General features: G+C 35.9%; 1 long non-coding RNA gene across 1 annotated transcript in view; it reads right to left on the bottom strand.

Moving 5' to 3' along the window:
- LOC116908611 overlaps positions 1 to 12,472 on the bottom strand; it is a 751,718-nt gene that overhangs the window by 571,930 nt on the left and 167,316 nt on the right. The window contains exon 2 of the long non-coding RNA XR_004389000.1: positions 3,996 to 4,034. This is a non-coding gene — a long non-coding RNA (uncharacterized LOC116908611). The remainder of the gene's footprint in view (positions 1 to 3,995; positions 4,035 to 12,472) is intronic.

Consider the following 12,472-nt stretch of genomic DNA (forward strand, 5'->3'; position numbering starts at 1 on the left):
ATTGAAAGAGCTTAAGGAGCTTGTAACTCCATAAGAACAACAATGCTAACCAACCAGAGCTTCCAGGGACTAACCCACTACCCAAAGACTATACATGGACTGACCCAGGGCTACAACTGCCTATGTAGCAGAAAATAACCTTGTTGGGGCACCAGTAGGAGGGGAAGCCCTTGGTCCTGCCAAGGTTGGACCCCCAGTGCAGAGGAATGTTGGTGGTCTGTAAGGTGGGTTGATGGGGGGAAGACCCATAACAGGGAAGGGGAGGGTTTGAGGGGTGTTATGGACAAGAAACCGGGAAAGGGAATAACATTTGAAATGAAGTTAAAGAAATATATCTAATAAAAAAAGAATATGTAAATTTCATAAACAGGCCCATATAACATAAGGAAATAGAAGTCATTAAAAACCTCCCAACCAAAAAAAAAATGGGCTGATTATTAAAAAAAAGAAGAAAAGAAAGAAAAAAGAAAATGGGTTGATTAATTTCTATGTCATCATGCTTTTCTTTTTACTTGAGTATGTGCACACATTTATGTCTCTGTGCACATGTGCAGATAATCACAGGCCAAATGATCTGGCTGTTCCTGGGAATGGAGCTACAGTTGTTTATGAGCCATTCATTGTTCAAGCTGGAGACTGGAAATGGATCCTCTGTGAATGCTGTATATGAACTATTGAGCCTTTCTTCAGCCTCTATATATGATCAGGGCTGTTTAGGACTATTTTCCTTGTGTTTAATTAAAAACTAGGTTTTTAAAGTTAGCTTTAATAACTGAATACATTGTACTATCTGAGGACCTAGCCATAGGTCCTGGGCATATATGCAAAAGATGTTCCAACATATAATAAGGACACATGCTCAACAATGTTCATAGCAGCCTCGTTTATAATAGCCAGAAGCTGGAAAGAACCCAGATTTCCTTCAACATAGGAATGGACAAAGAAAATGTAGTACATTTACACAATGGAGTACTACATAGCTATTTAAAACAATGACCTCATGAAATTATTAAGGAAATGGATGGAATTAGAAAATGTCATCCTGAGTGTGGTAACTTAGTCACAAAATAACATACATGGTATGCACTCATTGATAAGTGGATATTAGCCGAAATGCTCAGAATAGCCAAGATACAATTGATAGACCACATGAGGCACAAGAAGAAGAAAGACCAAAATTTGGATGCTTCAGTCTTTCTTAGAAGGGGAGAAATATTCAAGGGAGGAAATATGGAAACAAAGTGTGGAGCAGAAACTGAAGAAAAGGCCTTCCAGAGACTGCCCCTCCTGGCATCCATCCCATATGCAACCACAAAACCCAAACACTATTGCTGATGCTTAGAAGTGCTTGCTGACAGGAGCCTGACAAAGCTGTCTTCTGAGAGGCTCTGCCAGAGCTTGACAAATACAGAGGCAGATGCTTACAGCCAACCATTGGACTAAGAATGGGGTCACAATGAAAGAGTTAGTGAAAACACTAAATGAGCTGAAGGGGCTTTCAACCCATAGGAAAAACAACAATATCAACCAACCAGACTCACCAGGGCTTCCAGGGAATAAAACATCAATCAAAGTGTACACATGGAGGGACTCATGGTTCCAGATGCATATGCAGCAGAGGATAATATTGTCAGACATTAATGGGAGGAGAGGCCCTTGGTCCTGTGAAGGCTGGATGCCCCAGTGTAGGAAACTGCCGGGTAGGGAGGTGGGACTAGGTGAATGTATGTGTGAGCGCCCTCATAGAAGCAGAGGGACGGAGGGGAGTATGCAGTAGGGGTTTCCAGAGGGAAAACTGGGAAAGGGGGTGACATTTGAAATGCAAATAAATAAAATATCCAATAAAAAAAGTGTTTTTGGGTCCCTAAAAGTACATTGTTGTGTCTTCACTGTGATTTGAAAAGCTATATATAGGCTTATTTGAAGAGTAGTAAAATACGTAGAAAAAATATAGCAGGTGATTAAAACCAATATAATGAGGAACTAATGCTAGGAGAGACTGGGGATAGAGACAATTATGAGAGACATAAGAGAAGACAACTGTCCTATCTAGTAGGTCAAGGACATTGGAAGCTTCCTTGTCTTGCCATTTTAGTTTCTTGGAAGCTAATTTTCAGTTCCAATGATTAGGTGTGCATCAATCTACCTTGGCTCTCATTCTTATCCATTGAAATCAGAACATTTTCCCCTAAATCATTGGCAAGACTTATTGTCAATGTCCAGAAATCGTGATGTTCTTGAGGACAGGAAAAATATAAATTTATTATTTCTGGATCTCTATGCTCTAGCACAGTACATTGTGCATAGGAATGGGTCAAAATGTTCTTACTGAGTGCATAAGTTATTTCATAACTAAGCTAACTCAGGAAAAGAAACAACCCATCCCTCAAACATCTTACAACACCTTAAAGTGAGAGTCACGTACATATTAGTAAGATTTCTAAATCTATTTTGAAACAGTTCTTATTCAACTATACATGAATGATTCATAATAGGCTATGCATATTAATGATTTTAGCGATACAAACTCTTTCGAAAGCAATTTTTGGGTTCTGATGAAGTTCGTAGTATGGTGACAGGGTTCTGATAGAAGAATGGAGAGAACTTAAAATGCCAGTTATTAGAGATGGAATATTGGAGAAGTCATTCAAAATCACTACATTCAACCTGAGGAATTTGCCTTTATTTATTTCACTTTTTTCTTACACTATGCTCTTCATATCAGCTTTGAATTATAAATATTTATGTTGCTTGATGTACAATGAAGTTATATTCCAGGAAGCCCTCCCAGGATTTGAAAAAAAGCTTAATGTGATAATTAATTCAATACAAAAGCTCGACAGCATAGCAGATTCTAGCAACACCATACACTGGAGGAATTTATTTATTTTTCCCTCAAGATTCATGGGCTCTGGTCTGTGTCACATGTGACCGAATGCTGTAGTGTAGGTTGGTAATTTGAGAAATGATAAAACTTCAAAATAATCTCTCACTATTCAATAGCAATAGGAAACAGATTTAAAGAAGAATGTCTGAAAAGACTATCAGAAAGATCTATACATTTATATAGAGTAGTCAATAGCAACAGAAAATGACCATTTATCCCTAGGAATTTAAACTGAGAGTCAAAATCATGAACCACTAAATAAATAATTAAATCTATAAAATTTAAAAGTAGAATGTTAAAAAGAATAAAAGAGTGTAGAGCACAGACACCATTTTGTGGTGGATTCGTACATTTAATCTACTATTGAAATGTACATATTATGAGTATGTACATGCACCTAACAGTGATTCTTTTCATCATGAGGTATTATATGAAATGTCCATGTATACCCAGAACACAAAGAATTTTTTTTTATTTTTTTAATTTCTCTTTAAATTTTGCAGATGAAGAATAGATTGGTACACCTTTAACAATAATGAAAATTATTGAATGGTAGGCAAAAATCAAAGTTTATCTCTCCAATGTAATGCCTGTTAACAAAACCAGAAAGAAATTTTTCCTTTCATTTTGAATGCACAGATGGACCTGAGGACACATGTATGTAATCTCACCACTCTGAAATCTAGGAAACAGAACATGCACATTATTGGGCTAGGGAGATCCTCCCTGAAAAAAAAATCAATAAATACAAAAATGAAATACATGTTCTACTAGATATTAGGATCATGTTAGAAAGGAGCAAACATGATTCTTTGCATAGGAGAGAACTTTTACACTCTCATAAGCAGAGCTATTATGACTCCTGCATTTTTCTGTGTACTGTAGCTTAATGTAAGTATACAATTCCAAACTCATAAATAATATACATATGCAATTCTATTTTTAAATTCCTCTACAATTAAAAACATGTGTACAATGTAGGATATTATATAAAATTATATGCACAGCTGACAAATGCTTTTAGCATATGTGACATAGCAAACATCAAGTTTATAAATAACAAGAGAACAATCTATTTGGATATAATACAATCTTTAGCCAAACTTACCTTTGGATATTAGCCTAGGATCTGGGAGACATCAGGACTCTGAAAGATTAAAATTTATTTACTGGTATCACTCATGTACAATTGTATTTAAGATTAAAAATTACATGCAACATTAAATATATTTGTTATTGTTCTAAGAACTTCATGGTATCAATCATCTTCATATTATGTAGAAAACTCTGAAATGACTCTGAAACTCTGAAAACCGAAGAAATTACTCTGTGGTAATGTCAGTCACCTGTTTCCCAGATTGTAAGAGAGTGAAGAGTATTCAGTATGCAATAAAGTGAAATTTTCATAACAATTTCTCTGTCTACCCCATTTACTACAAAGTGTCTTCAAACCCAAAAATCTTACAAGAATTTCAGATATCATGACAGTAACTACAGGAATATTTCTATCATAAACCCGTGTTAAAATTCAGTATTTGTACAACTCTGTGATGAATATAGTTGACAGACACTCTAAATTTTATTCATTTCAACAGCATTGATATTTTACCCTATTTTCGGAAAATTAAATGTGATAGCGTAAAGAAGGTCAAAAGGGCATTATTTAGTGACAGTCTAGTTATTTATTTCTCTGTAAATATGGGGAAAGTCTGCAAGTGCCGTATTCTTCAGTGTTGTTTTACAATCGTCAACCGCCCCCCATCACAAATAAAAAAAAAGAATTCCTGTTCGACAATCTAAGTAATGAATGTGCCCCATTTTATTGCTAAAATTCCATCCATTCATCATTTAAAATTCATTCTTGTTTAAAGCAACATACATATATATATATATATATATATATATATATATATATATGTTGCTACTAGTTTTTCTCTCATTGCAGCCCTCTGTGAAATGCAGATTGGTGCTGAATCATCCAACCTCAACCCTGCTAGTTGTGCAAGCGTAAACAACCACACTTTATCATTGAGGGGGATCTTATTTAAAACAGGGAAGCAAACCCGAACATTTGCTTGACTCCTAATTGTTTCAAGAACTCTTACACGTTCCTAAAATCAGAAAACAAACAAAAAACCCAAAGCAACCAAACCAAAATAAATAAATAAATAAATAAATAAATAAATAGCAAAACTAAACAAACAAAATAACCAGAGCCAACCTGCATAAGAAAAAATAAACATTTTACATTTCTAGAATTCTGAAATCCATACACACTATTCCAAAAGTTTCTAATAACTGGAGGCTAATTCTTTTTTGTTTTGTAGCTCTGTACATTAAATTAAATTAGTTCAATAAATATCTTTAATATGCACATTTCCTAGGAGTCCTAGAAAAACATCTTTGGCATAATTAAACAGGTACACAGGTTGTTTTTAATCTGTTTCACTTGGCATCACTCTTCTGGGTTAGTGCAGTTATTTTATATTGTATGTAAATTGACATGTATGTGCAAATAGCATATATGCTCACACAGAATAATAACGAACATTTCATTTTGGAAAGCAGAAGTACCTACTGAGTAGTGAGATCAGATTTTACTGTTTAAAATTGGTTGGCACAAGCTTTATGGCCAGGTAGACTGATCCAAATGTTATCTTCTAGGATTAATATGAATGGTAAGATTTCAGAGTAATGATGATGCTTAATTAGGAGAGGAAAAAGCAGTGTAGGCATAATTATCAAAAGCGAAGCTAACCAAACACCTAACTTAGAATTATCTACATACGCTCAGTTTGCAGAAGCAAACTCTTGTTTATAGGAGTGAATTATGCTTTGAATTAATTCCCTCGATGTTGTCACAGTGTGGTCGAAAATAAACTTGATTGTCTTGACATTTCAAAAAAATAAAATAAAATTGTTTGGCTCGCTGATAAACTTTTATATGTACCATCAGGACATACATGTCTATTGAAATTATATTTCTTCCCCTCAAAGTTTTCTATATTAGGTTCCAGACACAAGTTATATGCTCATAGCTTTTTTAATATATCCTTGATTAAGGATGCTAGACTCCTACTCATTTCTACTCGATGTATAATCAGTGCCTTCTTTCTTGTTCACAACTGTAACCTGAGAATTGACTTAACGTTTGTTCAGAAATTATGTTCAACGGACAAGTATAAATTGAATAACCTCAGAATTCTAGCTTTTGTTGGACAAATGTAGATGTTACTAAGGTTTAGGTATAAGAAATATCTTTTCAATTTTACTTCTTATTTACAGTTACGTGGATTTAGCTTGGAAATGTAAAGGCCTTAATCTGTTACCGAAAAACATACTTTGCATTGAATTTAATAGCGTGCTCAAATAACAAATTAGTGCTTTAATTTCATAATTTTACTTGACAATATTAGTATTTTAACATGGCAGAAGTACATAATTTTGATGTAGCCTAATAACCAGAAAATTGGGACATTTTACTAATAGCCTTAAATAGTTCGAAATGCCATTACTGTCTGCGCAATTGATGTTTATGGTTGTTTCTACAGGGTAAGAACTGTACATTCTCTAATTGCTTCAAACAGTATTGTAAATATTAATACTAGGGATAGCTATATGAGTACCCTACACTGTTGTTAATATTATACAGAATTAACCTAGCTCTAAAATGTCAGGAGAAAATTGGATAACATTTCTATTATAATAAAAAATTTCTCCCTTCTCTGCGTTTTTCAGTCTTTCCTGAATTTAATATTTCCTGAATTAAATTTACTATTTAAATATTACCTCTGTACCACTAATTTTATTTCCTAAAATGTCACATCAACTTGTACTACTATAAACCATTTTAAATCTTATCTTTTCCTATTTTAATCCTGTGATTTATGTTTTTCCTTCAATAGAAATAAAATAATACACACCTGTCAGGAAGATGGAAAGACCATACCATAGGTAGGCAAATGGTAGGCTAATAGAATGGAAATTAGATATTTAACTGTATCAAAAAATACACATAATGCCAGGCTGGCACATGAGAATAAAACCTGTATTTATTTGAAATATATTGTATCGAGAAATTTCCTGTACGTTCATATGAAGGATAGTTTAAAAATTAATACACTTTTTCATTTAAGCTGATCTTTGACAATTCGTGTAGACAGTTTATATCCCCACAAAGTTATTTAGGAGAGTTTTTATTTCACGGAGATACTATCTAGACATATGGCCTATGGAAAAATTTATAAATGAGAAGAGTTCATTTGGTCGTAGTCCTTCATGATGAGGTTAGTACCTAAAGGGAAGGGTTACAAGATACCTCCTTCTCCATGCAGAGCATAGCGTATGAACACCAGGATCATAGTTACTGATCTAAACCCCGAGATCTCTCAGACACTGAGTCACCAACCAGGGAGCATACACCAGCTGATATGAGGTCCCTGGAACACACACAGCAGAGGACTGCCTGGTCTGGCCTCGCTGAGAGAAAATGCAACTAATCCTTCAGAGACTTGAGGCCCTAGGGACTGGCAAGTCTTGATGTGGTGGGGATGGGGAGATGGGGACATCCTCTTGGAGACAGGGGTTGGGGGAAGGAGGAGGGATGGGATGGGGAGTGATTAGGGGAGCAGATTGGGAGGAGGGGGATGAAATCCGAACTGTTAAAAAAGGATTAATGAATAAAAAATTAAAAATTTAAAAAAGGTTCCAATCACTTAACTAGCCTATTCTACTTTTCACGTGTATCAACTTTATTTTTTTTCTATTATAATATTTGCTTCCAACATTTTTACTACAGGTGGAGAAAGTTACCAGTCCTTGTATTACGTGTAGAACATGGAGACAGCTGCAATCGCATTAACCACTGATTTGACATCACTGGGCTTCCTTCTCCTCAGTGTGATGACATTGAGAAGCTCCCTCGCTGCCCTCAACCTTGATAGGTTCAAATCGCTTATCAGTCTTTGGGAATTGGTGGATTTTAGTACCTTTCCCCGGCCCCAGTATGAACAGTTTGAAGAAGACTAACTAATCAGCTGGCTTCTCCGAAATCCGAGGACCATTCTGTCAATCCTTTGGAACAATGACCCAAAGATCTTGTAATAGATCGAAATTAAGAACATGCGAATGGGTTTGACAGCTTTCCCAGCAAACATCTTCTGATATTTTGCAGCAAGTGTTTCAAGCCCTTGTCATATTTTATAAATCGGACATGTGTGCACTATTCCACAGTTTGGAATATTTTATCCTATTAAGATGTTACAAGCATGTTATAGTCTGTCGGGCCACCCTGGCCAGCCCCTCACTCCTATAATGCACCAAGCATCCGAAAATTTATAAAAAAAAAAATCCAAGGTTTGTTAAATAAGTGCTTCAGACCACAATTCAGAATTAACTTATATTTTATGAGTTATGACTTTAATATAGTTTTCCATGGCAGAATGTGTTTTACAAGAACTGCTCAGTCTGAGTAGATTTCCTCTGACAACACTGGGTATATTAGTCATCAATAAATGGTTTCCTGTTTGGAGCCAAATTAGCAATCATTAGGAAAGATACTCAGTGTATCTGCAACAAAGAAATGTGTCAGGGTCGATTCATATGCTACTAACATCATTGTGCTATAGATAGAGCAGGCCAGTTCCTTCTGGATGGTTACCGGAAATTACGGTCTATTGAAACGGAGTTCCAAGCTAGAGACTGCTCTAAGCTTGAAAGTCAGGCTGTTTGTCACCCGAAGATCTTTATTGGTAAAGAAAATCACATTACAACCCTTTTCACAATTCTGCACCAAATGTGTCCTGAGAGTTCTATCAGGCACAAGAGAACACAACAGGATATATTTAAATGCAAAATGCTAAATAAAATAAAATACCGTATCCGTAGCATTTCTAAGGCCCTAGAATCAGATGGCTCAGATTTCAACTGTTGTTTTGCTCTGAGTTATAATCCTTTTTCCCATTTAGTGATTCTAGAAGTAGAGAATAGTTGTCTTTATTATTATATATCGTCTGAGTGAGTTTTGGAGACTGAACTGAGGAAGAAAACCCCTCCATTTCCAATTCCTGCAAAGCTCTCATTGACTTCAGAGGAATTTACCAATGTAAAGGGATTGGTTTATTACAGCTTTAAGCCCTCATGCACCACAAAGGGATTTGCTAAATACTTTCAAGGGGACCCCGTGTATGCTGTCAAGGGGCGTCTGAAAGGCACTGAACCTTCTTGTGATTGAATCGTACAGTTCCCTCTGCAGTGAATTTACATAATTGGATTCAGGCCTAGATGTTTTTATAAGAGATGATTATATACAGTTCCAATAGTACCATTATTTTAACCTGTCTTCTCTTTGAGAGCATAAGGGAAATGGAAACTGGTTTTAAGTATCATAGCTGCTCAGCAGGTGAGCAGCACTGCTAAAAGGTACATTTGTATCACTTATAAAGCACACTTGCTGGCATTTAGCATTCTAATTACATGTAGCAGTCAGATGTGTTAAGCGATGATATATTGTATGCGCTATCTACCTGAGGAAAAATAGTTCCGGCTTCTCTATATTATAATGATCTATTATAGAAGCATAATAGTCTTCTGTGGGGTACACTGAGGCCAAAACAAAGTTGGGTTAATTGGTGCTAGGACCATCATTTGACGTTTTATTTATATGCAAATAGTTATCAGTCAACTTATAATGAACAAACGTTAAATATCAGATGGAGACATATTCCCAGCCGAATTTTCAGCAAGCCCAAAATTAAAACCAAACACTACACTATTTAAACCTCACTTGGCAGTTTTGCTATTACGGGTTTCAATGTAGCTTTTTGTTCATAAAATCAATGTAATATTTAACTCGATGATTATTTTAGATATTTTTCAAGACAAAAAGTGCCATCCCTATCTAATATAAGCATGCTTAATACTTGCAAGGAGATACAAATACTGTGGAAAATTAAGGCTTGGGACTGTGGGATGGCTCAGTGGATAAAGGTGACTGCCACCAAGCTTCGCAACCTGAATTCCACCTCCAGAAACTACATGTTGAGAATTGGGGGCAAACTCCTTCACCTTGTTCTCTCACAGAGAGAGGTCTCTCTCTCTCTCTCTCTCTCTCTCTCTCTCTCTCTCTCTCTCTCTCTCTCTCTCTCTCTCACACACACACACACACACACACACACACTTTAAAAATGAAAACCTTGATATTAACTGAAGGTTACATTTTAGCATACAAAATGGCCAGTATTGTTTTTCTTTTAAATGCCCTCACACATGTATCTTTCTATACTAACAAGAAGTTTCTTAATTCTTCTGATCTCATTTTCACAGAATGAGGATGGGTGATCAAAATGAACTGAAGCATTGCATTCCCTGCGAAGCAAACCTAAACTTTTAACACTGTTACACAGTGTCATCCACTGAAGCCCGTGCGAAAACTATGTTATTGAATTTTTAAAAAGTAATACATAGATTATATAATAAGGTCACAAAAGGCTGTACACTGTGTACAGTAAGATTAACAAAAACAGCATATATAAGTAAATCTTAACAGACATATTTCCTCAATGGTGCCAGATGTTCATGAGTATGTGAAAGTGGCTCAGGACAAATGCATCTCATAAATAGACTTGTATGTAAGATATGCCTCATCTCATCTGATATATTTCAAATAACCTAAAATACTCCATAAATAATATTTGTCAATTTATTTGCATCATTTATTTTATGAGGGCAATGCCTCTCTATCTGAACAAAATTCATGTTCAAACTTAACCACAATTAGATGAATGGCAATAAATATAGATGGACTTCAAACCTAATCCTTTTTCAAATGAGCAACTCATATCTTTCTAATGACCTAAGACCTTGTTTTAATGCATTAGGTATGATATACATTATTCCAAATTCTTTTTTCTTTTGCCCCGCAGGGGAGAGAAACTCCAAACGAAGACCGACAGACAGCAGAGTTAACTAACCTGGACCCATGAGGCTCTCAGCTTCTAAACTACTAACCAAAGAACATACACCTTGACTGGAACTAAGACTGTCCACACGTATGTAGCAGATGTTCAGCTTGGTCCTCATCTGGGTCCTCAACAACTGGAGCAAGCTCTACCCCCAAAAGCTGTTGCCTCTATGTGGGATCTGTTCTAGCAGGGCTGCCTTGTCTAGCTTCAGTGGGAAAGGAAGCTCCTGGCTTCGAAGAGATTAAATTGCAGAGGATACAGGGCCTTGGGGTGGGGGAGCACCTGCTCAGAGGAGAAGGGGAGGGTGGGGGAGGAATGCTGGGAGGGGGTAATTTGGAAGGAGCCAGTGAGTAGGATATAAAGGAAATAAACAAACCTAAATTTTGCTCTAAATAATAAAGTTATACAGATATGATATAACCCATACTTATACTGCATTCTCCTAAGGAAATGTTTATACTTTGGACAGCTAAATGTCAATAGGAAAGGTCAATTTATTGTACATCACATAACAATGTTTCTACCTGATGCAAAAAATAGGATGCTTTAATTTCTTTTTAATTTGTTGCCAGGAATCCCATTGGTGTGATTAGGAGAGGACCAGAAAGCCTGAGAATGACTTCTTCATTCTGTGCTGGGAAATCGTTTTATTTTTCATCTGTGAGTTTAGAATTTGATTGGAGAAAAGTAATAATTTGTGCATGGATCTCCAAGTCCTTAAGACTATTGATATAATGGTTCCATTTGGAATCAGTGGCAGATCAAGGAATGGCCAAGAGTATAACTTGGGTAATAAAAATTTGATATCTGCCTCTGAAAACCATTTAATAGAGGAAAACTCTTATCTGACTTAAACTCTTTTGAATGAGGTTTGATACCTTGTAATAAAAAAATTCACATAATCCTGTAGTTGCATATATAATTTTTGCCTGTTTCTTAAAGACATACAACAGGACTTTTCTGGAGAGACAATGTTAATATTGACCCTTTATATTATTTTATTTCACTCAATTAAGTTCTTTTTGGTTTCTGAGTATATACTTTTGATTTGATTGTATGTGCATATGCCTATTGAAACCACAGCACAACATTGTGTATAGTTCTTTGGGTACCATTCTCCTTGTTCATTAAGGTAGAGTTTCACCATGATACCTGGGAATTCCTGATTACACTAACTGTATAGGGCAGTGATCCATACAGCGTCCCCAGCATGATTGGCATAATAAGTGCTCTCCACACCCTGGGGGATGGAACTCAGGGCCTCATGCTGTACAGTAACCACTTTACCATCTGGGTTACATCCCCAACTTTTTAAATTTAAATGTCAATACATCATCTTCTGTCAAGGTTCATTGTGACAATTATTGAGTAATAAATGCTTTCATATTGGGTTTGAGACATGCCTCCCAGTAGATTTTATGCCTGGTCAAAGTCCTGCTCTAAAGTCTATACAACACATTATTTATATTTTGCTAAATGACCATTTTGTCAAATTGTCTTCCAAAGATTTATGGTTATACCAACAGACATGGGTTGCTTCCAACAGTGGATAGAGGATCCTGTTTTCTCAGTGTGCAGCTGCTAATTCAGAGACTCTAGCCTGACAAAACCGAGGAGAATAAGA

Source organism: Rattus rattus, chromosome 1 (genome assembly GCF_011064425.1).
Source record: "Rattus rattus isolate New Zealand chromosome 1, Rrattus_CSIRO_v1, whole genome shotgun sequence".
NCBI lineage: Eukaryota > Metazoa > Chordata > Mammalia > Rodentia > Muridae > Rattus > Rattus rattus.